This window comes from Rutidosis leptorrhynchoides, chromosome 3, assembly GCF_046630445.1.
Source record: "Rutidosis leptorrhynchoides isolate AG116_Rl617_1_P2 chromosome 3, CSIRO_AGI_Rlap_v1, whole genome shotgun sequence".
Classification (NCBI taxonomy): domain Eukaryota; kingdom Viridiplantae; phylum Streptophyta; class Magnoliopsida; order Asterales; family Asteraceae; genus Rutidosis; species Rutidosis leptorrhynchoides.
The window spans coordinates 119,752,454-119,778,572 of record NC_092335.1 but is presented as its reverse complement, the minus strand read 5'-3'; positions in this window follow the sequence as shown (position 1 = coordinate 119,778,572).

Here is a 26,119-nt window from a genome sequence, read left to right as displayed (position 1 = left end):
TTTTAAATCGTACGTTTATACGAATTGCGGATTTTTATCCGGCGAATCTTTTCGGTTTTCAAACCAACGGTCGCTTTTTTGGGATATTTAAATCCTAATTATTTTAAATATGATATTTTAAGATCATATTATTATATATATTATTTATATTTATTTTTCGTCGCGCGTTTGTTATCTTTCCGAATTTTTAATCGCGTACGTGCGTTTTTGCGTTTCGGGTTCGTTCGGACTTTCGGGCTACTAGGATTTAATCACATTAGCAAGGTGGCCCAAAAGTGGGGCCCACCCCATCCAAATCAGCCTAACCCCCCATAGGGGAGGGGAGCCTTTCTCTTTTTCTCATTTTTCACTTTACATTTTATTTGTTAAACCTAAAATTCTATTTCCTCTCAAACCCTCTCCTCCCTTCTTCCTCCTTTGAGATCAACGCCACCACCAACCTTCATCATCATCATTTCATAAATTATATTACTTGGATCAATCAATTGTTCATATAATCGGATTCCTCGTTCCGTTCTCTACGCGATAACACCAATTGATTCTTGATTAGGGTATAAACACTAACCCTAGAACTTTTAACTTTTATTTATTTTTCTGTATTTTATGTTTATATTATTAGTATGATGATTATTAGTTGTTGTAATGTTGATTGTATGCGTAGAATTACTCGTAAACTTATGTTTTCGGTTTGATATATTTGGGACAGCAGATTTTTCGTGTGTTTCTGACTTTGTAACTGATGTTGATCATAAAATAAAGTATATAAATGAGTTCCTCTCATCAAGACATTAATTTTAGACTCCGGATTCATGTCGTTTCGATTCCATGAACCCTAATTATGATCAAAGTGGTATTTTGTTAAGATTGAAATGTGATTTTGGTATGAACCAGGTTGGCTCTGACTTTGTGACCATATTTGGTGACTTTAGGGTGTGTTAGTGTGTTAGGACTGATGGTGGGGCGAACTTTCTTGTTCGGGTCATCTCAATCCGAGCCACGAATCACCCGTTACGTCTAAAATACGTTTTTGGTTGAATTGAAGTTCCAAGTAGTGTATTGGCTGCATATCATGACTTGTGGGCTGTTCATGGTGTGTTCTTGAGTGTACCAAATGAAGGATTTTCTTATGCCCGAGAGACATATTTAATTAATGTGGCTTACATGTTATGACCCAAGTCGGGTCATACACAATAACAAGTTATCAACACTTTATGTATTTGTTTTGACGACTGGATCATTAAAACTAATACACGACACTTGAATCTATGAAATTGGTTTTCTAAAGTGAAATGCTAGAGATAATTATATGGATAATTATTTATGCAAGTTTAATTATTTTATTAAACTAACACTTGTGGCATATTAATTTATAATGGGTTTATAAAATTATATGCACAATGTATAAAAAATGTTGAAAGTAACATGCATGTTTAAGGGTGTAATAATAATAATTAAAAAAATAAAATAAAAGGGAAATGGGGGCAAAAAGTGGCGGCCATATTTGGGTAACCAAGGAGCCACTTTGCCTTGGTACTCTCTTATTATTATTATTACTTGCATGCATTTGTTCAACCAACACACACATACATTTCTAGCATTTCAAATCTTGCAATTTGCTCTCCTTTTTCTTCCTCTTTTGGCCGAAAACTTGGGGCTTCTTCAAAGGGTTTTGGTTGATTTTTGCAAGTGTTCTAAGTGTGTAAAATCCTAACTAGATTGGTGGTGTTGATTACATAACTTGTGGGTATACAAATCTTGAGGTTTCAAGTTAGAAACTTGCCTTTCATCATCATCATCTTCATCTTGCTTCACTTCCATTTTAGGAGAAGGTATAAACATCTTACTAGCTTCTATTTACATTTTGGCATATTTTTCAAGACTAGATCTTTAATGGAATTCATAGTTTAAAAAGGTTAAACTTTACATGCATAAACTATAAACTGCTTCCGCTTGTTATATACATACACACACGGATTTATATATCCAAAAATGGGTTTTGTGACTTTGTTTATGTGATGAATTCCATCAATGGTATCTAGAGCCAAAGTCTTGTTAATATGCTTCTTGTTTTGGCTAGTAAACTCATTTATTTTACAATCTACCAACATGCATGAAAGTAGAATGTAAAAACTTTGAGTTTTGGTGGGTGTCATGGGATGGCCGAATTATTGGGGTCCCAAAAATGGGTTTGGGACTTCAAGTTTGGCCAAGATTATTGTTATGTTGTTGTTCACAATCGAGCCTAGACCATGTGGTTATATGTTTGAATGATTTGGTTGTTATTCATGATTGTAATATTCATTCATATGGTTGTAATAATTTTGGTAATTTTGGTTTGTAATAAGTTGTAAGTAATCTTGTAATTTGTTGATGTAATTTATTCTATTTGGTTTGTAAAATAGAATAGGTTGTTATTTCATTTTCTAGAAAAATTGTATTAGGATATAATTTTGTAAAATGAAAATGAAGACTCATGATGAAGATTACAAGATGAAGATTTGAAGATTACAAGATTAAGTGGGAGATTTTGTTTAAAAATCTCTTACTTTGGTTAACCCTCTTAAGTGGCATTTGTTTTTTGGCTAAACAAATGTCCACTAAAATGGCTCTTGATTGTGAACACTTTGTTATGCATGTTTGTGTATGTTTGTATGTTTGGTTGCTACAAGAACATCACATGTTTACAACTTGCATAATACATTATAAATAGTTATAATAAAACATAACAAAATGACACTAATAATTGGTTATTAAACTTAAATAAAATGGTTTATTTAAAAGGTAATGAATTGGTTCAAAACTAGTAATTGGTTTACTAAAAGGACATGAAAATAGGTTTTCATAAAACACTACACACCAAATGCATGTTGGTGTATAGCATTTTGTTTTCTAAAACTAGAATGTAGAAAACATAAAATCCCTTTAATTAAAACAAGGTAAACAAGTTAAACGCCATCCTTTTGTGGAAACACTTAGACATATTAGGAATCTCTTGATGGGATAAAGGTCACCTAACCGTCATGAGTGAACTAATATGAATAAGGTGCACTTTGCATACATGTGGGATAAAGGTCACCTAACCACTTGTATGTTAAGTCTACATGTTTACACAAGTAGGACGACTTGATTTGGGAATCATGATCTTAGGGTCACCGAAGCATGAGGAACAAATAGGCGTTGATGGGATTAATATGCCATGCAAAAGGATTGCATGATCCCATAACTTAGAAGTTGCAAAAGGATTGCAATTGTCATTATGACTACCTAGCTAAATCAAATGACGGGATAAAGGTCACCTAACCGAAATTTGATTTACCGTTGGATTCTAATATTTAATAAAAACAAATTAAAAGGGTATTGTTTATTAAATTTGAAATCAATACTTATATGAACCTTGTTGAATTTTGTAGATGGCCGCTAATAACAACAACAACTTGAACATCGCACCACTTAACTTTAACAACCTATCATTACGGTCTCTCCTCGAGAAAGACAAACTCAACCATACAAACTTTATGGATTGGTTCCGCAATCTTCGGATTGTCCTCAAACAAGAGGATAAAATGTATGTGCTTGAGGACCCCATTCCCGATCAACCGGATGAGAATGATGTGGAGGCAATGGCCTCTTACGATAAGTATTGCCACGACTCCCTTCAAGTCTCATGCTTAATGCTTGGGACTATGATACCCGAACTCCAAAAGGATTTCGAGCATCATAGTGCATACGACATGATAACGCAATTGAAGGAGATGTTCCTCCAACAAGCGCGTGTTGAGCGTTTCGAAACGGTTCGGGCGCTACATGCTTGTCGTATGGACGATACCCAATCGGTTTCATCTTATGTACTTAAGATGAAAAGCCTTATCGATCGTGCTAACCGTTTTAACCTAAACATATCAAATGAGTTAGCCACCGATCTTATCCTTAACTCCCTATCAAAAGGGTTTGATCAATTTGTAATTAATTTGTTGGTCCCTTAATAACAACAGGAGTATTGTAGAGGGGGGGGTGAATACAATTCTTTTCTTAATTAACTAGTCAGTTAAACAAGTTTAGTATTCTGTAGTAAATAAGATAGAGTCACAGGTAATTTTCAACTGTTATTCTTTATTGATTAAATCAGAAAGAATCACAACTATCCTTGGCGGAAATGATAGTTGGTTGATACAGATTACCTAGATTATAGCTAAGAGATAAACTAAAGCTATTACACGGTTTTGACTCTAACAGATAAACCCACACCACTAGTTTTTACAATAGTGGATACAACAATATATATAGTAGTTCTATTAACCGTGTAATCAATCTATTGTCCACTAGTACATTGGATGCCTTGTACTTGTGGGGACAATTGTGTCAGAAGGCGTGCTCTCCTTCTTTCCTCTTAGGTAGCTATTTGCTGGAACACACCAATTCGGTTTGGCACTACCATTTGATTTAAACAAATGGAATGTTGTGTTCCCTAGGTATGAATAAAGTATAACACATGTCTGCACATGCGTTCCACTTCTGCATTCCCACGTGGTCTTGTAAGGTCACTTGTCAGCCGCCGACTCCTGTCCTTTTCTGTTCAACTTTGTCTTCGACTTCTGTTGAATAGTGCGTTGATGTAGACCACTCTGGGAAACTACCATGCTTGTAATGGAGCATGGCTGTCTTGTGTTGTATGCTAATATCCAGACTTACTGGTCCTTCATATGCTGAGTCACTTGATATTCTTGATTTGCTGGGTGCACATCCTGTGCTGATTCGAAGAATACATTTCTACCTTGTGCTGATAGACTAGGCAGCATACTAAACACTCGACACAGCTATATTAGCTGACTATACATAAACAACCGTGTGCTGGCTGCACATAACACTTTAGTGCAAATAAATATTGTTTTGTCATAATTAAATCCTTAATTATTTTGGGGACTCAACAATCTCCCCCTATTTGATGATGACAAAACCTATGACTTGAAGAGAAAACACTAAAGCCAGCATTTAGGGACCTAGAGAGAGTAGACAGTAAATTCGTCCCTTTAAGTTTGTTTTGGGATCTTTTGATGAGTTATCTATATCTTATAATTTGATATGATTTTGAAGATAAACTCACTTTACTTACATTACATCAGATATATACAATAATTACAAGATAATTCAAAAATAAAAAGTAAATTACAAAGATACAAGTTAAGCACATAGGAGACTATCTATCTTTATCCCTTTCTCTTTCTCTTTCTTCATCAGATAGCTCCTCTTGTTTAATCTTCCAGGCTTCAGGGAACAGGAGAGGTAATTCAGCAGGGTCAAAAACAGGGATGGAAGGAGGTAGAACAATTCGGCTTCTCCCAGTTGGTCCTTCACCAGTAGGTTGCTTCCCTTTAGGCTTTTGAGCAAGAAATTCATCAACATCAACTACTGGTGCATTCCCAAACTTAGTTGCCTTCTTGAACAGCTGTTGGAGTTCAGTCTTAAGAGCACTCTTGATAGCACTCTCACCTTTACCAATGAAATACTCCAAGATTTCTATCCATTCACTGAATCCAAGAGTTCTTAAGTCATCAAAACTAATCCTTTCTTGAACATTGTTCTCCCTGACAACATTGAAAGCCCTTTTTGTCCCCCTGTTTACCTTGATAATTCTGCAGGGATTAGATCTTCTATTCATCACATTACCATACCTGCTCTTATAGTAAGTATCAGGAAACTCAATATTGTGATCAGGTACTACAGGAGCAGTGGTAGGTACTTTCTCAGCAGTTTCTATCTTATCAAAAACCTTATCCTGTTCTTTGACAATGGCTCTGGCTAGTTTGAGGGACTCAGCCTGTTGCTTTCTGTCAGCAGCCAATCTGTCTTCAATATCCTGAAGCCTTGAACGTTCAGCAAGTTCAGCATCAGCAGCTTCTCTGGCTTCCCTTTCAGCAGCTAAACCCATCAGATAATCATCATAAGAAATGTTCAGGGATCTTACTGCTTCAACCATCTTTCTACCCTCTTCAGTACTAAGGGCAGCACAATACTCCCTTATATCCATACCCAGCTGGAGAGCATCTTCAAAATGAATTCTTTCATCAGTAGTGGAGAGCCTGAGACCACTGTTATTCAAGTACACCCTAATGTCAACGCCAAAGGTTAGTGCAGCAATATAGTGTGGCTGATCAAGAGGGTGATGCAGCAGCCTGACTTGACGAATTCTTTCATTAAGTTCAATTTGTCTTTGTTCAAGCAACTCTGGAACAGTGATCTGAAGTCTGTAGGCATCTCTTTCATCTGGGTTCATTTTTCTGATGTTCGGCTCACCATGGGTTACTGAGTCATCTTCCCAAGTGATATGTTTGTCATGAACCCTTGGGGAAGATGGAGGATACATAGATGATTCATAGCTGCCAGATGAACTAACTGGATGCTGATTGACCCGGTTATCCTGTGTTCTGTCAAAGTAAACTTGAATCTAGGGAGGAAGAGGAGATAGAACAAATGTTTGGCCGTCTCTTCCCCAGACTGTGAAGTGAGCAGGATCAACCGTTTCATCACCTACTTGTTTAGCACCCAGCTCAACCGACTTTGCTGGGTCTTCAACACTTGTACTACCCAGCAGCACACTTCTGGCTGGGTCTTCTATCACAGCACTCCTTGCTGTGTCTTCAATGCCAGCTGACTGATTAGTATCAGCTGGCTCAACCACATCAGTACCTTCATCAGCTGCCTCGAATAGGGGTCCTTTCCTCAGGGGCTGATTGTCCCTAGGAGCAGATTTCACCCTGTATTTGTCAATAGGCCTGGGTTCAGCTGATGGTTCTTGTGTCGATACTGGTTGAATAGGAGGCAGGTAAGGAACAATAGCAAGATGCTCCCCCTGTCTAATAGCATCATCATCATTAAGGATGATTGTTTCTGCTGGCTGTGTTTGTTGTGTAGCTGGCTGAGCAGCAGATGCTGGTTGAGGAGTAGAGCTGGGTTCTAACATAGCATCAACCCATTTCATGAAAATATCAGCTCTAACTCCACCAGTTGACTCAGTAGAATCAAGGTAATCCTTCATCTCAGCAGGAGTCATGTTCCTGATTCTTTCTGCTCTCTGTGCATACAGCTTTGCCCTCTGTTTGTCGTATTTGACCATGAACTTGGCATTTCTTTTTCTTGCCTCTTTTCTGTGTTTATCAAAGGCAGTCAGGTCATCATCGACTTCCATTGCTTTTGGACTCAGCCATCTTCTGTGCATAATCTTACGACGTTTAAGTTCAGCAAAGGCCTCAAACTTGGCATTGAAGGCATCATCTAGTTCCTGCTGTCGCTTTTGATGTCTCTCTAACTTCCTCTTCATTTTACGTTCAATAGATTGAGACAGCACAAAAGATTCAGCTACAGCCATATCAGAAACATCACTGGGCTTACTGCCAGAACCAATATCATCCACTGGTGTGGCAGACACACTGGGTTGAGTACCACCAGTTGCCTGTGCACCACCAGCTTCAGTATGAGCGTTGCTGGGCTTAGGGCCAGTGTCTTGACCATCACCATCACCATCTCCATCTCTCCTGGGTTGTTTAGGAGCCTTTTCATGTTCATGCTCCCCCTCAGACTGTTTTCTCTTTTTAGATTTCTTTTGAGACTTTTTCTCCCCCTTTTTGTCATCAGCACGGGCAGTAATAGAAGGGGAGACAGTAGCATCAAGATCACTGTCTGACTGAGGAGCAGAGAAGGCAAAATTGTTCCACTCAGCAACCTCTGGAGTAAGATGGGCACCAGGATCCACACCAAATTGTCTTAGCAGAAGATTGGAGGATCTAACTTCATTCCTGGCTACACCCATAGCCATTTGTTCAACGATGGCCCGAACATCACCTTGCAAAGCAGCCATTCGTTGCATGTTTTCAACCATCTGAACATAGGCAGCAGCAGGAATCATGTTAGCCATTTGAGCTTCCTGCGATTCCAATCTCTCGTGTAACACCCTGTTCTCCTCATTTAAGAAAGTATTTCTGCGGTTAGCAGCATCCAAATCAGCTTGGAGTCGGGTGATATTTTCACAGTACTCATTGTGAGAGATGATTCGCCTTTCAAGGTCCTCTTCATCTTCGTGGTGCTTTGTGATTGCTTCGACTGCCACATCAGCAAAAGCACACACCTGCTGGAGTTTAAGATCAATAGGAGTTGTAACAGCCTCTCCAGCAGATCTGACAGCAGCAGAGACACTATCAACAATAGCTCTGCGAATAGTTTCCTCCAAATTTGGTGTGATCCCTTGCAGTGTCTTATAGACAGCAAAGGTGGAAATATCAGCAACCTCATCTGCATTGAACTTTAAGTATGCAGAGGTTGAAGGTTGGTCAGCACAAGCTAACAGAGGAGTATCACCGTGGGGTGGTGGAGATGGAAGGTCAGGAGCTGACTCATCATCATGATCACCATCGTTTTTACCTTCGCCCGAAGGCTTAGAACCACTGATATCCTTGTCAGCATTACTATCAGCATTGTCATCAGTAAGATCCACTGGTTTGTCTTTGGAACCATTCACGTTATCATGAGTGACTGGTTCGCCCTTACCAGTACCTTCATCAGCATCCTCATCAGAAGAAGATGAGGAGGAAGAAGCTGAGGAAGAAGAAGGTACTGGCGAATCAGGGACATTTTGCATAACACACTTACCAGTAGTAGGATCGATGACAAACTTGAGAGGCCTCCATGTACCAGGAAATGGCGAAGCAGCTGGAGCCATACCAAAAACATGATAGTAAGGCTGTTCATTGATTTGCTCCAGCAGGGCTATCCTCTCATAAATTTCTTCTCTAGCTGGTCTATCAAGCTGAGATAATAGCTCAACCATCTCTTCACGAGGTAATCTGCTGGCTGAGACTATCGCAGATTCGGGATCAATGGTCAGCTGATCGACCAGCATAGCAATCTTGGGAGAGATTGAAGCTCCCTTGAAAATGAAGTTAGGAACAACTTCATCTGGATCTGGTACCTGCACAACATATGGCTTTGTTTCCTCAGTAACAGAAGCCTTAGTCGAATCAGTAGTTGTGTCAGCAGAGGTACCAGCATCCTTAACATCAGCAACCTCAGCGGTTGGTTCAGTAGCAACCAAAATCGGACCAATAGGATGACGAACTGCCGATTCTGTAAGAACTTGACGTTCCATAGAAGAAGAATCAGAAGAATCAGCAGGCTCATCAGACATTAATGCAGGGTCCACTCTTGGCTGGGTGACAGGTTCATCAAGAAGAACATCCTTGACAATATTGTCAATAACCTTCTCAAGAACAGGAGGTTCTTCCATGATAACATCTTCCACACCAGCAGCAGCAGAATCAACAGTACTAGCATCAGCACCACCAGTAACAGAATCAGTGGCACCAACACCAGTAGCAGAGGCAGCAATATCACCAGTAGGAATAACAACATCTTTATTTTGCTCCCCCTTTGCCTGTTCATCTACCCTGCTAAGAACTGAAACAATAGAACAAGTTATGTTAGCAACTGTAGAACCAAATAAATTTGACTCAACAATTGCCTCTGTTTTTGGTCTCTGGGGACAGACTTTTGATTTGGTCAGCCCTTCGAATGAGACAGAAGAAGGTGTCTGTAAGTACAGCGGTGACTCTGCTGACTCATTGGCAACACATGTTGACCCAGATAGTGTAAGAGATCTGGCTGGTAATGATGTAGGAGTGCGACTCTTAACAGTATCCGAGTAACATACTGGCTGTGCAGTCACCTGAGCTGGTTCAACACGATGAAGACCCAGCTCAAGCCTGCTTTGGGGGTCAGTTATGTTCTCTGCTGGTTGTACTGTCAGCAGAGAGTATTGCAATAAGTTCATTTCAGAAAAATGTGGAAGTGCCTGGTTAGACGAGTATGGGTTGCTACTCTTCTTGACACCAGTTTTAAAACCAGTCAGCTTGGGAGCCAGGGTTATACCGTTAACTCCCTCAACATTTTTCAAGTCAGCAGTTAAAAAATTTTCAATTAAGTTAGATTGTTCTGCTGTTTGGTCTAGAAACGCACCAGGTTCCATAGCTACATCCTTTGCAGGAGCAGCAGCTGAGACTGGTGCAATCTCCCCTGTGGTTCGCTTGGAGCCAGCTTTAGCACGCTTAGGTTTGCCTGTTACCAAGAAATAGATGAGCAACGGATTCCAACACTAGAAATGGGTAGTCAGTATATAAGACTAGGGCTGTTCTTTATGATTAGAGAGCACTAGATTCTAATACAACTACTGCTTTACCAGTATATGAGACGGTGGCTGTACTAGTTGAGGTAGCTGGCTGCTTCCTTCGCGTTGCTGGCTTTCGCTGAGGACCCTCCCCCTCAGCTGGTGCAGAACCAGAGGCAGTCGATTGGGTGGCTCCACGACGAGCAGCAAGATACTCGTTCATTGCTAGTGTCAACTCAGCATATGGAGCAGCAGGTACATCCTTTGGCATACCCCCTTGTTTTACTGGGACCTCAAATGATTGATCAGCAATTTGCTGATAAGCTTCACCCAGTTCACTTTCAAATACCAGGCTTAAGAATCGTGGAAATGGAATCAAGTTGGTTCTTACTCTAGCAGTCACCATTTCCCTTAGCCTCAAATAAATTTCAAGGGCGTAATCGATGTTCCTGTTGAACAACAACCCATGACCAAGCTTGAGCTCAAAATCTGAGCATTGGTCAAAGCTTCCTGACTTTTGACTCATGCACTGAGTCATCAACCCAAAGAAGTAGTACCACAGAGGTGGCATATGCTTTCTCAACGGTGTATGTGCCACTGGTCCAGCAAACCCAATGGTCTCCAACACCTCCCTTCTTAATTCGTCACTAGTAGGTGAAGCAACAAATGGTCCACCGGGCAATTGAAGAGCACGTCTAATAGCTTCGACGGTGACAGAGCAATTTAGGGTTTCAGTCACCATGCCACGAATACATGGAACGTTGCCGGGAGTGGTGGCAACAGTGGCAGTATACCAAAATCGTGCCAAACAGGCAGCATAGAATCGGGAAGGTACACCGGTGATGGCTCTTGCCAGAGGTGATTGACGGATGTATTCGATGAGGGCCTCATACCCTTTGTTAACCTTCGATTTGGGAATAGAGAGGGCATGTGCAGCATTGCCTCTAGATAGGCGAATCAGTGAGTGATCAGGTGCATTGGGAGCCCTAATCAGGTTGGGGTGGAGATTGAACAGTGGTCCTTGAACGACGTGTTCTTGAACCACCGGTTCCTCCGGTGCCGGTGCCGGTTGTGGGGCAGGTTGTGGTTGCTGTTGTGGTTCGACTGTTTGAGGTTGTTGTTGCTGTTGTTCCTCTTGCTGGCTTGTAGCACGTGGTGATTGCTGTTGTTGTTCTGCCATTGATGAGTGTAGGATGAAGATTTGAAGATTGAAAAGATTTTGAGAGTAAAAGTGTGTGTGTATTTTGAAAAATGAATAACCGAAGGTTATTTTGTAAGATGAAACACACTTTTATCCGTTGTGAGTGGGTGAAAAAGTGCAGGAGAGAGAAAATTACTGTCATCTGCAGGCGCGTGGGCAGATGTGACAGACTGGCACGTTTTCAAAGGGAGACAGACGGTTGACATGACATTTATACGGCTTAAACACTCATTACTCCCATACAGCATTAAATGCATCAGATTTTATTTCAAACAAATTGATTTAAAAACTCAAAAATAATTTTTTTTGTAATAAATACAAAATACTTTTGTTACATTTAATATGTCATGAATTTAATTTAAATCATTGGAAGTAAATGAGTTTCCAGTTTTAAGGAATCATTAAATTTGGAGAGCTATTTATTATTTCATTTAAAACATTTAAGTAACCAAAATATAAAAGACCTTGCTGTGCTGGTTGTTTGACATGTAGGCAGTAAGTAAATAAATGTGACTTACTGGTTTGCCCTACACGTTGTAGAGCCAGCACACCAACAAAAGTTGTCCTTTATTTAAAGCTCAAGCATACCCAGCTCAGAGATGAGATAGTTAAAACGTTTCTCATCTAATGGCTTTGTAAATAGGTCTGCTAATTGCTGGTCTGTAGAAATAAAATGTAACTCAACATCACCCTTTTGAACATGATCCCTTATGAAATGATACCGAACATCGATGTGCTTAGTCCTTGAGTGCATCACAGGATTGTTGGTGATAGCAATTGCACTGGTGTTGTCACAGTAGATTGGAGTTTTTGTAACATGAACACCATAGTCCTTTAGCTGGCTTTGCATCCACAGTACTTGAGCAGTACAACTACCAGCAGAGACATATTCTGCTTCAGCAGTGGATGTGGACACAGTATTTTGCTTTTTGCTTGTCCAGCTGACTAGCCTACTACCCAGTAACTGGCACCCACCAGTAGTACTTTTCCTGTCTATTTTACACCCTGCAAAGTCAGCATCTGAATACCCAATTAGTTCAAAATCCTGGTCTTTGGGATACCAAAGACCACGTTTAGCAGTACCTTTTAGGTATCTGAATATTCTTTTTACTGCCAGCAAGTGTGACTCTTTAGGATCAGCTTGATATCTGGCACAGAGACATGTGGCGAACATAATATCTGGTCTGCTGGCTGTGAGATAAAGTAGGGATCCAATCATACCTCTATATTCAGTGATATTGACTGGTTCACCATTTGGATCAGCATCTATTTTAATGGATGCTGCCATTGGAGTTCCTATGTCTTTTAAACAGGTCAGACCAAATTTCTTTAACATATCTTTGATATATTTATCTTGACTTATGAATATTCCATCATCAAGTTGTTTGATCTGCAATCCTAAAAAGTATTGCAGATCTCTTTGTAAACTCATTTCATATGCCTTTGACATACGTTTTGAAAAATCTTGACAATGTTTTTCATTTTTAGAACCATAAATAATATCATCCACATATATCTGTACCAACAAGAGATCACCATCTATCTCTTTTGAGAATAGAGTGGTATCAATTGTTCCAACTTTAAAACCTATACCAGTGAGATACACATGAAGTGTCTCATACCATGCTCTTGGAGCCTGTTTAAGGCCATAAAGAGCTTTGTCTAACTTGTAGACATGGTCTGGATATTTACTGCTTACAAAACCAGGAGGCTGTTTGACATAAACTTCTTCTTGCAGCTTCCCATTCAGAAATGCAGATTTAACATCCATCTGAAATACTCTAAAGTTCATCCTAGCAGCATATGCTAAGAACAGTCTGATAGCTTCCATCCTAGCCACTGGTGCATAAGTTTCCCCATAATCCAATCCTTCTTCCTGTCTAAACCCTTGAGCAACCAATCTTGCTTTGTTTCTGATAACGACACCATCTTCATCCATCTTGTTTTTAAACACTCACTTAGTACCAATGATCTTCTTTGTCTTATCCTCAGGTTCAGGTACCAATGTCCACACTTTGTTCCTATCAAACTGAGTAATTTCTTCTTGCATTGAACCAACCCAGCTAGGATCTTGAAGTGCTTCCTCAGGACACGTGGGCTCAATGGTAGACACAAAATTAACATGCATACAAAAGTTACTGGTAGCATGCCTCCGTGTTTTAACACCACTCGCAAGATTACCAATAATCTGCTCAATCGGATGCTCCCTTGTCCATTTGGTGTTATGAACAGGTGAGCTGGTTGTAGAACACACAGCATCTTGATCATCAGCTGGTTCAGATGAGTGAGCAGCAACAGAAGGTTGCTGATCAATATCAGTAGAATCAGTACCAGCTTGTGATCTCTCAGAACCAGCAGACCTAGGCTCAAGTTGCAGCACTTCAGTAGAGCCAGTAGGTCCACTTGGTTTAGACACAGATGGAACAGAATGTTCAATTTCATCATCAGAGAACCCAGCAGCATGGATTGGTGAGGGTTGTGCTGCTGGCTCTTCATCATCAAGAGCTTGCTGAGTAGGCTCTTCAAACAGTAACACTTCATCTTCACTATCAGTAGATGAAGCAGAGGCAGTTTCATCGAATGTAACATTAATGGATTCTTCAAAACAACCTCTTCTTTTGTTGTAGACCCTATATGCCTTTGACATGTTGGAATATCCAAGGAATATACCTTCATCAGCTTTAGCATCGAATTTGCCCAGCTGATCCCTATTATTTAGAATGTAACAGGGAGTGCCAAATACATGAAGAAATGAAATTGAGGGTCTTCTTCCTTTGAGAACTTCATAAGCAGTTTTCTGATGTCTTTTCACAATAAGAGATCTATTCTGGGTAAAACAGGCAGTATTCACAGCTTCTGCCCAGTAGGAATTCTTCAACCCAGACTCAGCCAACATAGATCTTGCTGCTTCAATGAGAGTTCTGTTTCTTCTTTCTGCAACACCATTTTGCTGAGGTGTTCTCACAGCAGAGAAATTTTGGGAAAGACCTTTGTCAGCACAAAATTCTTCTAATGTAGCATTTCTGAATTCTGTACCATGATCACTTCTTAGTTGCTTCACCAGTTGCCCATTCAAAAGCTCCATTCTTTTGATAAAATTGATGATTTCATCAGCAGCTTCACTCTTTTGCCTTAGAAAGAACACCCAAGTGTATCTCGAGTATTCATCAACAATAACCAGTGTATACTTCTTCCCACTACAGCTGGCCACATTCACTGGACCAAATAGATCCATATGAAGTAAGTGAAATGGTTTCTCAACAGATGAGATTTGCTTTGATTTGAACGAGGCATGGTGATGTTTCCCCTTTTCACAACCAGGACACAATCTGTCCTTCACATAAGACATTGTGGGTAGCCCAGACACCAAACTTCTACTGGATAATTTGTGAATATCTTTGAAGTTGAGATGTGAGAGTCTCTTGTGCCATAACCACTTCAAGTTGTCTGCTACCTTCGAATAGAAATAAGTATCTGTTGTTGTGACTGCTGTGTTCATGTCAATTTGATACATGTTTTCATGACGTTTTGCAGTCAGCAGTGGCTTCCCTGTCTTATCAAAAATAGTACCAATTTTCTTTCTGAATTGGACTATCTTATTCTTGCTTGTCAGTTGGCTTATGCTTAGTAGGTTATGTTTAAGCCCAACTACATATGCAACATTTGAGAACGTGACATTCCCATTTGTCAAAGTACCAAAACCCTTTGTGTAACCCAACGAATTATCTCCATACGAAACAACTGGACCATCCTTTTCCTGATAGTCCATCAGCAGGGACTTACTTCCGGTCATATGTCTCGAACAACCACTGTCGAGATACCAGATTTGCTTGTTTTGAATGCCCTGCACAATAACTTAGAGATTAGTTCTTTTTGGGAACCCATCCAAGGATGGGTTCTGAAGGAGTCACCTTTGATGACTTCTTCTTTTCTACTGGCTTGCTAGAAGAAGCAGCAGATGGGGTTAGGGTTTGAGTACACTGGTTAGCCAGGTGAGCTTTGCTGCCACATTTGTAGCATTTTCTCACTTTTGGCTTTTATGGCTGGTCATGCACAGATCTAATAAGGGCAGTAGGATCGGGTCGACTTTTAGTTACTGCCTCAATTAGCTGGTCAAGCTTGGCTGTCATTATCTCAGTGATAGACAGCTCATCAGTCGAGTCAATTTTTGCTTTTCCCTTATGGGCAGCTTTCCTTTTGGAACCAGTACCATGACCATGGCGAACTGTCTTTCCTTTATCATTTGACAAGTTAGCGTGGGAAGTTGCTGGCTTGTCTTCTGATGCTGATGAACCAGTAGGTATCTTAACTGCTGCTTTAGATTTGCCAGTATTTCGTTTCACTGGCTTGTCTGCAGCTACTGGGTAACCAGTAGATTGGTCATCAGCTGGCTTAGCACTGGTAGAACTCGAACACGAAGGGGAATCAGTTGGTTTAACTTTTCTCAAATTGTTTTCAGTGATTTCCCTTTTAATACGTCTTTCTTTCGGAGTCATGTAGTGGATGCTTGAGGGGTCAGTAGTCTCATCAATTGAGTTACTGGCTTCTCTTGCTCTAACTTCATCCTCCAAAATTTCTTTCATGGCAGGTGGTGGGGACACAGTAGGTCTAACAAATTTGTTTGTCACAACCTTTTTACCTTCAACTATCTTGGCAAAAGTATTTGGCAAGACAGCTTCAGGATCAGTTTCAAGAATCGGGTCCATGAAAGTAACTTCTGCAATAGCAGCAGCAGCAGCATAGTCACCAGCAAAGAAGGCTTGAACTTGGGCAGGCACCTGCTCGTTAACACATTTAGCTGTGCGTTGAGCAGATGTGCACCATGAAGCAACAACTCTTTTGAGATTGTCCAGCTGGGTCTTGACTTCTGCTGCCTCAACGTGAAGAGTTTCTAAAGCAAAGTTTTGTTTTTCAAGTTTGGAAATTGTATCTTTTAAGATCTTAATTTCATCATTTTTGCCTTTGAGTTTTTCATTTAAAGATTTGTTATTAGATTTCAAACTCTCTTCTCGTTTGCAGCTTCTGCATAAATCAATTCTTAGGTAGTCAAACATTTCAGCTTTTTCATCATCAGTATAAGTTCGAAAATTATCAACCTTATACATCATTTCAGTTTTCCATTGAGGAGAATCTCTGCTTTGATCAGCTTCCCTCATATCAGCCAAAAACGTACTACCACCATCATCCTCATCAGACTCCTCTACCTCTTTGGCCATCAAACACAGCCTTTTACCAGTAGCATAACCAGCACCATCATCATCAGTATCACTATCAGAAGATGAGGACGTGCTGGCTTCATCCCAGTCATGATGTTCAGCAACTAGAACCTTTTCTGGCTGTTTACCCTTCTTGTCAGTCTTTGCACTTTCCTTCATCTGAGCTTTCATAGCTTTGTACTTGTTTTTGTACTTATCAGCTTTTGAGAAAGAGTTAGCATGTGACGTGGAAGGTTTCTTGGACATGCATTCAGCAGCAAAATGTCCAACCTTCCCACAATTAAAGCACTCAGATTTAGGACCCTTGACTGACTTGCTGTTGTACCTAGCATTTGGCTTTTTGCTCCATTTGTATGACTTGCTGGTTCTACTACGATTGAACCTTTTGAACTGCCTAGCCAGCAGAGCCATACCTTCAGCAAACCCTTCTACATCACTTTCATCTGTACTGCTTTCTTCAGACCCAGTACCACTTTCCTCAACACTATCAGCTGACTCTTGTTCTGCCAGTAACTTTTGAACCAGTAAAGCTTTTTGAGCTTTCTTCCATTTAGCAGCAGCAATAAGAGCAGCATCATCATTTTTAGATGATTTTGAAGTGGTGGGGGCAGACCTAAAGTTTTCTTTCATGTTAAGTTCAAACTTGGCTTCTGCCTTCTCATGATTCCAAAGGGAACTGTAGAGAGAAGACAGGTTAAAGTTCTTTAGGGTCTGTGTGGTTCTTAATGGGTCAGTAACAGGTTTCCATTTACATGGCAGTGCATCAATGAATTTGTTCACTTGTTCAAATTCAGTGTAGGTTACATTTAAAGTGGTCAGGTCTGCTATCAAAGAGTTAAACCTAATGAAGGTTTGCTTAAGGGTTTCATTCTTATAGGCAAAGAACATTTCATATTCTCTTTTAAGAGCAATCATCCTGTTCTGCCTAACTTCTCCCATACCCTCATAGGTGACATCTAGGTAGTCAAGCATAAGCTTAGCATTTTCTTTTCCCTTGATCAGTTTGAACAGTGGGTTAGGCAAAGTTATGGCTAACAGGGTTCTGATTTTAGGGTCAAGACCAACTCGACGTTTATCCTCATCATCCCATCTAGAGGGAGTGAGAATAACCTCTCTGCCAGGGATGGCAGGAGTGTCAGCTGTTGCTGGTGCACTACCAACTGTCTCAGTGGGAACAAAAGGGCCATCTTTGGCAATTCCAGGCATGAGTGAATCCACAGACTCAAGATGTAGCATGAACCTTGCCTTCCAGGTTTCATACTCATCTTCATCAAACTTAGGTGGTCTGTTAGACGAGCCATTCTCAAGGTAAGCTGAGTTTGAATACGAAGCCATAAGAGAATTCAGATCCAAGATATTAATTATCAAGACTGAAGCTCTGATACCAGTTGTTGGTCCCTTAATAACAACAGGAGTATTGTAGAGGGGGGGGGGGGGGGTGAATACAATTCTTTTCTTAATTATCTAGTCAGTTAAACAAGTTTAGTATTCTGTAGTAAATAAGATAGAGTCACAGGTAATTTTCAACTGTTATTCTTTATTGATTAAATCAGAAAGAATCACAACTATCCTTGGCGGAAATGATAGTTGGTTGATACAGATTACCTAGATTATAGCTAAGAGATAAACTAAAGCTATTACACGGTTTTGACTCTAACAGATAAACCCACACCACTAGTTTTTACAATAGTGGATACAACAATATATATAGTAGTTCTATTAACCGTGTAATCAATCTATTGTCCACTAGTACATTGGATGCCTTGTACTTGTGGGGACAATTGTATCAGAAGGCGTGCTCTCCTTCTTTCCTCTTAGGTAGCTATTTGCTGGAACACACCAATTCGGTTTGGCACTACCATTTGATTTAAACAAATGGAATGTTGTGTTCCCTAGGTATGAATAAAGTATAACACATGTCTGCACATGCGTTCCACTTCTGCATTCCCACGTGGTCTTGTAAGGTCACTTGTCAGCCGCCGACTCCTGTCCTTTTCTGTTCAACTTTGTCTTCGACTTCTGTTGAATAGTGCGTTGATGTAGACCACTCTGGGAAACTACCATGCTTGTAATGGAGCATGGCTGTCTTGTGTTGTATGCTAATATCCAGACTTACTGGTCCTTCATATGCTGAGTCACTTGATATTCTTGATTTGCTGGGTGCACATCCTGTGCTGATTCGAAGAATACATTTCTACCTTGTGCTGATAGACTAGGCAGCATACTAAACACTCGACACAGCTATATTAGCTGACTATACATAAACAACCGTGTGCTGGCTGCACATAACACTTTAGTGCAAATAAATATTGTTTTGTCATAATTAAATCCTTAATTATTTTGGGGACTCAACATAATTACAATATGAATGGGATGGATAAGAGCATAGGTGAGCTTCACGGTATGCTAAGAACGGCGGAAACAAGCATGGGTAAAAGGGCTTTACCCGTGTTAGCAATCGATCAAGGTGGGTCTAAAGGTAACACCTCTAAGCCAAAGGTGGCTAAGAGAAAAGGACCCGCCCATCAAGGCAAAGGGAAGGGGAAGATGGTTACCCCAACCATCAACAAGGCTAAGAAGCAAAAGGTAGCCGAGAAGGCAAACCCCAAGGAAGACCCATGTTTCGGTTGCGGTGAGATGGGTCATTGGAAACGAAACTGTCCGGTCTACCTTAAGGAGTTGAAGGACAAGAGGGATGCAGGGCAAACCTCAGGTAATATATATATGGTATATATAGAGCTTAGTATTACTTCTTCTAATACATGGATATTAGACACAGGATGTGGAACTCATATTTGCAATTCTTTGCAGGGGTTCAAAAGAAGTGATCATATGGCGGGAACATCAAGTCTCTATATGGGCAATGGTGCAAAGGTGCATGTTAAAGCTCAAGGAGAATTTGTTTTGAAGCTTCCAAGTGGATTGGAGCTTATTTTAGAAAATGTTTTGTATGCACCGGATTTATGTCGAAACATTATTTCTATTTCTCGCTTAAAACAATGTGGTTACGTTGTTGATTTTATTGATGATGACATTCATGTTTCTAAAAATAATGTATTCTATTTCAAGGCTTCACCTTCAAATGGAATTTATGAATTGGTTCATGATGACGCATCATCGAGCTCTATATACCATACTAGCACCAAGAAACTCAAAAGGGATTTGAGTAATTCCTATTTATGGCATTGTCGCCTTGGTCACATAAACAAGAACTGAATGCATACACTTTAAAAGAATGGACTTTTGAAATCAAATGAAATGGATTCGTTTGATGTATGTGAATCTTGTTTACAAGGCAAGATGACTAAAGCACCTTTCAAAGGGACTTATGAAAGGGCTAAAGATTTATTAGGATTAATACATTCGGATGTATGTGGACCCTTTAAACCCATGACTAGGAATGGTGAAAGATACTTTGTTACTTTCATTGATGACTTTAGTCGTTTCGGATATGTCTACTTATTAAGACACAAGGACGAAACGTTTGAAGCATTCAAAGAATATCAAAACGAAGTACAAAATCAACTCAATAAGACAATTAAGGTACTACGTACCGATAGAGGAGGTGAATACCTAAGCGATGCCTTCCAAGATCATCTTAGGAGTTGTGGGATTATCTCACAACTTACTCCACCCGGAACACCCCAACTTAATGGAGTTTCCGAAAGGAGGAACCGAACCCTAATGGATATGGTTCGATCTATGATGGCAAGAAGCTCGTTGCCTCTATCATTTTGGGGTTATTGTCTAAGCTCCGCGGCTCGTATTTTAAATATCGCCCCAACCAAGAAAGTGGAACGAACTCCTCATGAGATGTGGTTTGGAAAACCTCCTTCTCTTTCATACTTGAAAGTATGGGGATGTGAAGCTTATCCTAAGCGTTATGTAGCAAATAAGCTACATGCTCGATCCACAAAGTGTATCTTCATAGGATATCCCAAAGATGACATGGGATATTACTTCTATGATCCATCCGAGCAAACGGTATTTGTTGCTCGGAAAGCGGAATTCCTAGAAACCAAGTTCCTTATGGAGGGTGATGGTGAAAGGAAGATAGATCTTGTAGAGGTACAAGATCAAGCCGATGATACACAATTGGTTGACACTAGTACTCAACATGAGGATGTTGAAAATGATCAAGTGGATGATCAAGGTACACAAGACGTTCGAAAATCTAGTAGGATTAGTAATCCTCCCGAGAGATATGGGTTTCTCGTAGATGGTTGCTATACGGTTGATTTGGATGAACCGACAAACTACAAAGATGCTTTATCAAGGATTGATAAAGATAAATGGCAGGAAGCCATGAACGCCGAGATGCAATCCATGTATGAAAACCAAGTTTGGGAACTTGTTGAGCAACCTCCTAGCTCTAAGCTAGTTGATTGCAAGTGGCTTTTCAAGAAGAAAACCGACATACATGGAAACTTGGATACATACAAAGCTAGACTTGTAGCAAAGGGTTTCACTCAAACTCAAGGGGTTGACTATGATGAAACTTTCTCGCCTGTGGCAATGCTAAAGTCTATTAGGATATTATTTGCCATCGCTGCTCATTATGATTACGAAATTTGGCAAATGGATGTCAAAACCGCTTTCCTAAATGGATATCTTGAGGAAGATGTCTATATGGTACAGCCCGAAGGTTTTGTTGATCCGAAAAATCCTAAGAAGGTATGCAAGTTAAAGAAGTCAATCTACGGATTGAAGCAAGCATCGAGAATGTGGAATCATCGTTTTAATGAAGAGGCAAAGAAATTTGGCTTCATTAAAAATGGTGATGAAGCTTGTGTATACAAGAAGGCTAGTGGGAGCTCCATAATGTTCCTTGTGCTATATGTGGATGATATATTATTATTTGGGAATGATATAACCACAATGCAAGAGGTCAAAACTTGGTTAAAAGGTTGCTTCTCCATTAAGGATCTTGGAGAAGCACAATACATATTGGGGATTGGAATCTATAGGAATAGATCCAAGAGATTGATAGGTTTAAGCCAAAGTACATACATTGATAAAATCTTGAAAAGGTTCAAGATGGAAAACTCTAAGAAAGGTTTGGTACCTATTCAAAAGGGAACCGTTCTCAGTTCATCTCAGTGTCCTACCACCAAAGATGAACAAGAGAGAATGAAGAAAGTCCCATACGCATCTGCTATTGGGTCTATCATGTATGCAATGATATGTACTAGACCGGATGTGTCATGCGCTCTAAGCTTGACAAGTAGATACCAGAATAACCCGGGAAATAGTCATTGGACTGCGGTTAAATGTATATTGAAATACCTTAGAAGGACTAAGGATATGTTTCTAATATATGGGTCTGGAGAGGAGGAACTCGCCGTAAAAGGTTACGTGGACGCGAGTTTCCAAACTGATCGAGATGACTCTCGGTCACAATCCGGTTATGTATTCATGTTAAATGGTGGTGCGGTCTCTTGGAAGAGTGCAAAACAGGAAGTTGTTGCGTTATCCACTACAGAGTCGGAGTACATTGCCGCCTCACTGGCAGCTCAGGAAGCTGCATGGATGAAGAAATTCATCGACGACTTAGGAGTGGTCCCTTCCATTCAGGACCCTCTTGAGATCTTTTGTGACAACGAGGGTGCGATTGCTCAAATCAAGGAACCTCGTGCTCATCAAAAGACTCGTCACATTGAGCGGAGATTCAACTACATTAGGGATGAGGTTGAAAAGGGAAAGATATGTATTCACAAAGTTCACACAGATCATAATGTTGCGGATCCACTCACGAAGCTTTTACATGGGCCAAAACATGAGGGACATGTTTGTGCATTAGGGCTTCGATATTCTAGTGATTGGAAATGATCTATTTTATGTATTGTAAGGGAACGAATTAGTTCAAACTCATTAATATGATTATGGTATTAATTTATTTATGAGTCATGTTCCAATTTTGCATATTTCATCCATGAATATACTATTATTCTAAAATTCCGTAGTTGAGCACATTTGTGGGAAAAAAGTGTGAGGTCTAGACTATTATGAACTTGGATTGGTTAGCATTCAAATGGTGAATGTGGGGCAAGGTTGCGACCAAGGTTCATAGATATTTGTGGGACACAAATGTTGGAAGACCCGCTCTCAAGACTTACTAATATGGAGCCTTTGTGGTTGATCACATGTAATCTTGAGTAAAGGAGAATATCATTATATCCTCTGACCTGAGACACATATCGGGTTCAGATATTCACCAAATATTGTGCCTTGATTCCTTCCTTCGCTATTCTGAAATATGGTAGTACATAAGGGAGGCTTCAGGTATGGTACGAAGTGTAGTGTCTAGGACGTATGTAGTCAAGAAGGAATTTTTCCCTCTTATTCGTTGAGAGTCAGATGTCTAAGGCCTGATTAAGTTAAATCTATAAGAGAGTGATCATTCTATGTCTCTTGGATTTAACAAGACATCTAGGACAAAAGGATATATTGAAAGATTCACCTAAATCATATTCGAGATGGGAACTCGATAGGGATGATGTTATTGAATGGCACTAAGTCATAACATGTTGGGGGTGATGGACGGTAGTTAGGTGGTATCTGTCACTTGCATTAATTCCTTATGTTTCTCGTGCAAGTGGGAGATTGAAGGATTTTCTTATGCCCGAGAGACATATTTAATTAATGTGGCTTACATGTTATGACCCAAGTCGGGTCATACCCAATAACAAGTTATCAACACTTTATGTATTTGTTTTGACGACTGGATCATTAAAACTAATACACGACACTTGAATCTATGAAATTGGTTTTCTAAAGTGAAATGCTAGAGATAATTATATGGATAATTATTTATGCAAGTTTAATTATTTTATTAAACTAACACTTGTGGCATATTAATTTATAATGGGTTTATAAAATTATATGCACAATGTATAAAAAATGTTGAAAGTAACATGCATGTTTAAGGGTGTAATAATAATAATTAAAAAAATAAAATAAAAGGGAAATGGGGGCAAAAAGTGGCGGCCATATTTGGGTAACCAAGGAGCCACTTTGCCTTGGTACTCTCTTATTATTATTATTACTTGCATGCATTTGTTCAACCAACACACACATACATTTCTAGCATTTCAAATCTTGCAATTTGCTCTCCTTTTTCTTCCTCTTTTGGCCGAAAACTTGGGGCTTCTTCAAAGGGTTTTGGTTGATTTTTGCAAGTTTTCTAAGTGTGTAAAATCCTAACTAGATTGGTGGTGTTGATTACATAACTTGTGGGTATACAAATCTTGAGGTTTCAAGTTAGAAACTTGCCTTTCATCATCATCATCTTCATCTTGCTTCACTTCCATTTTAGGAGAAGGTATAAACATCTTACTAGCTTCTATTTACATTTTAGCATATTTTTCAAGACTAGATCTTTAATGGAATTCATAGTTTAAAAAGGTTAAACTTTACATGCATAAACTATAAAATGCTTCCGCTTGTTATATACATACACACACGGATTTATATATCCAAAAATGGGTTTTGTGACTTTGTTTATGTGATGAATTCCATCACCAAAGTGTCGGGTGGTTTGATTAGGCGGAGATATATGTAAGGTTCGCCGAAAACCGACACCCGGGGCTCAGGATACGACCCGATGAACTTTTGATTTAAAACTTGTGATTAATTATTAAACTTATGATATAAATAATGAATTTCATTATCATTTAATTACTTATGATAAAAAAAAGTAATTATTATTATTTACAACTTATGATATATATTTATTATATCATTTAATTAATACTTATGATTTAATTAACTTTTTAATTAAACATATGATTAATAATACTTCATTATTAATGGAAAATACTTATGATAAGTATTAAACTTATATTATGAGATTTCTATAATAACACTTATAATAAGGATTAATTAATTATTTAATTATTATAAGGCTTAATTATTATTTAATTATAATTTAATTATTAAATACTTATGATTTAATAATTATAATTAGCAACTTATGATATGATTAATAATTCATTATTAATTAATAATACGTATGATATGATTTAAAAATTATTATTAATTAATAATACTTACATTATGACTAATATTTAATTAATTAATTAAATACTTATGTTATATTAATTATATCATTTAAACTTATATTAACTTTAATAATTTATTTTAATTTAATTAAACTTATGTTATGACATAATTAGACATATTTAACTTTAATAAACGTTATAACTTATATTATTATTATAACTTACACTTTTAAAATTTACGTTGACCATGTTTGACCAAGGTTGACTTTTGAGTTGACTTTCGGTTGACTTTGACTTTCAGTTGACTTTTGTTGACTTTCTAATTAAGGAAACTTTCCTAACTTATAAACTTTCCTAAAATAGAAACTTTCCAAAAATAGAAACTTTCCAAAAATAGAAACTTTCCAAAAATAGAAACTTTCCAAAAATAAAATAGAAACTTTCCAAAAATGGAAACCTGCTAAAAATAGAAACTTTCTAAAAATAGAAAGTGTGTGTCCGTAAGCTGTTCCGATCAAACCGATACATATTGAGTATTGTTCTATGACTACTTGCAACATGTACAATAGCTATCATGAAATGTCCAGTTCTTATTGATTAAAAACGTTCCATATTAATTGATTTCGTTGCGAGGTTTTGACCTCTTATGGTTGGAATAGATTTGTTACCAATTTTCACGTAGCTAAAATGAGAAAAATTATCCAATCTTGTTTTATCCATAACTTCTTCATTTTAAATCCGTTTTGAGTGAATCAAATTGCTATGGTTTCATATTGAACTCTATTTTATGAATCTAAACAGAAAAGTATAGGTTTATAGTCGGAAAAATAAGTTACAAGTCGTTTTTGTAAAGGTAGTCATTTCAGTCGAAAGAACGACGTCTAGATGACCATTTTAGAAAACATACTTCCACTTTGAGTTTAACCATAATTTTTGGATATAGTTTCATGTTCATAATAAAAATCATTTTCTCAGAATAACAACTTTTAAATCAAAGTTTATCATAGTTTTTAATTAACTAACCCAAAACAGCCCGCGGCGTTACTACGACGGCGTAAATCCGGTTTTACAGTGTTTTTCGTGTTTCCAGGTTTTAAATCATTAAGTTAGCATATCATATAGATATAGAACATGTGTGTAGTTAATTTTAAAAGTCAAGTTAGAAGGATTAACTTTTGTTTGCGAACAAGTTTAGAATTAACTAAACTATGTTCTAGTGATTACGAGTTTAAATCTTCGAATAAGATAGTTTTATATATATGAATCGAATGATGTTATGAACATCATTACTACCTCAAGTTTAGTAGGTAAACCTACTGGAAGTGACAAAAAATGATCTAGCTTCAAAGGATCTTGGATGGCTTGAAAGTTCTTGAAGTAGGATCATGACACAAAAACAAGTTCAAGTAAGATTTTTACTCGAATTAAGATAGTTTATAGTTATAGAAATTGAATCAAAGTTTGAATATGAATATTACCTTGAATAAGAAAGATAACCTACTGTATATAACAAAGGTTTCTTGATCTTAGATGATTACTTGGAATGGATTAG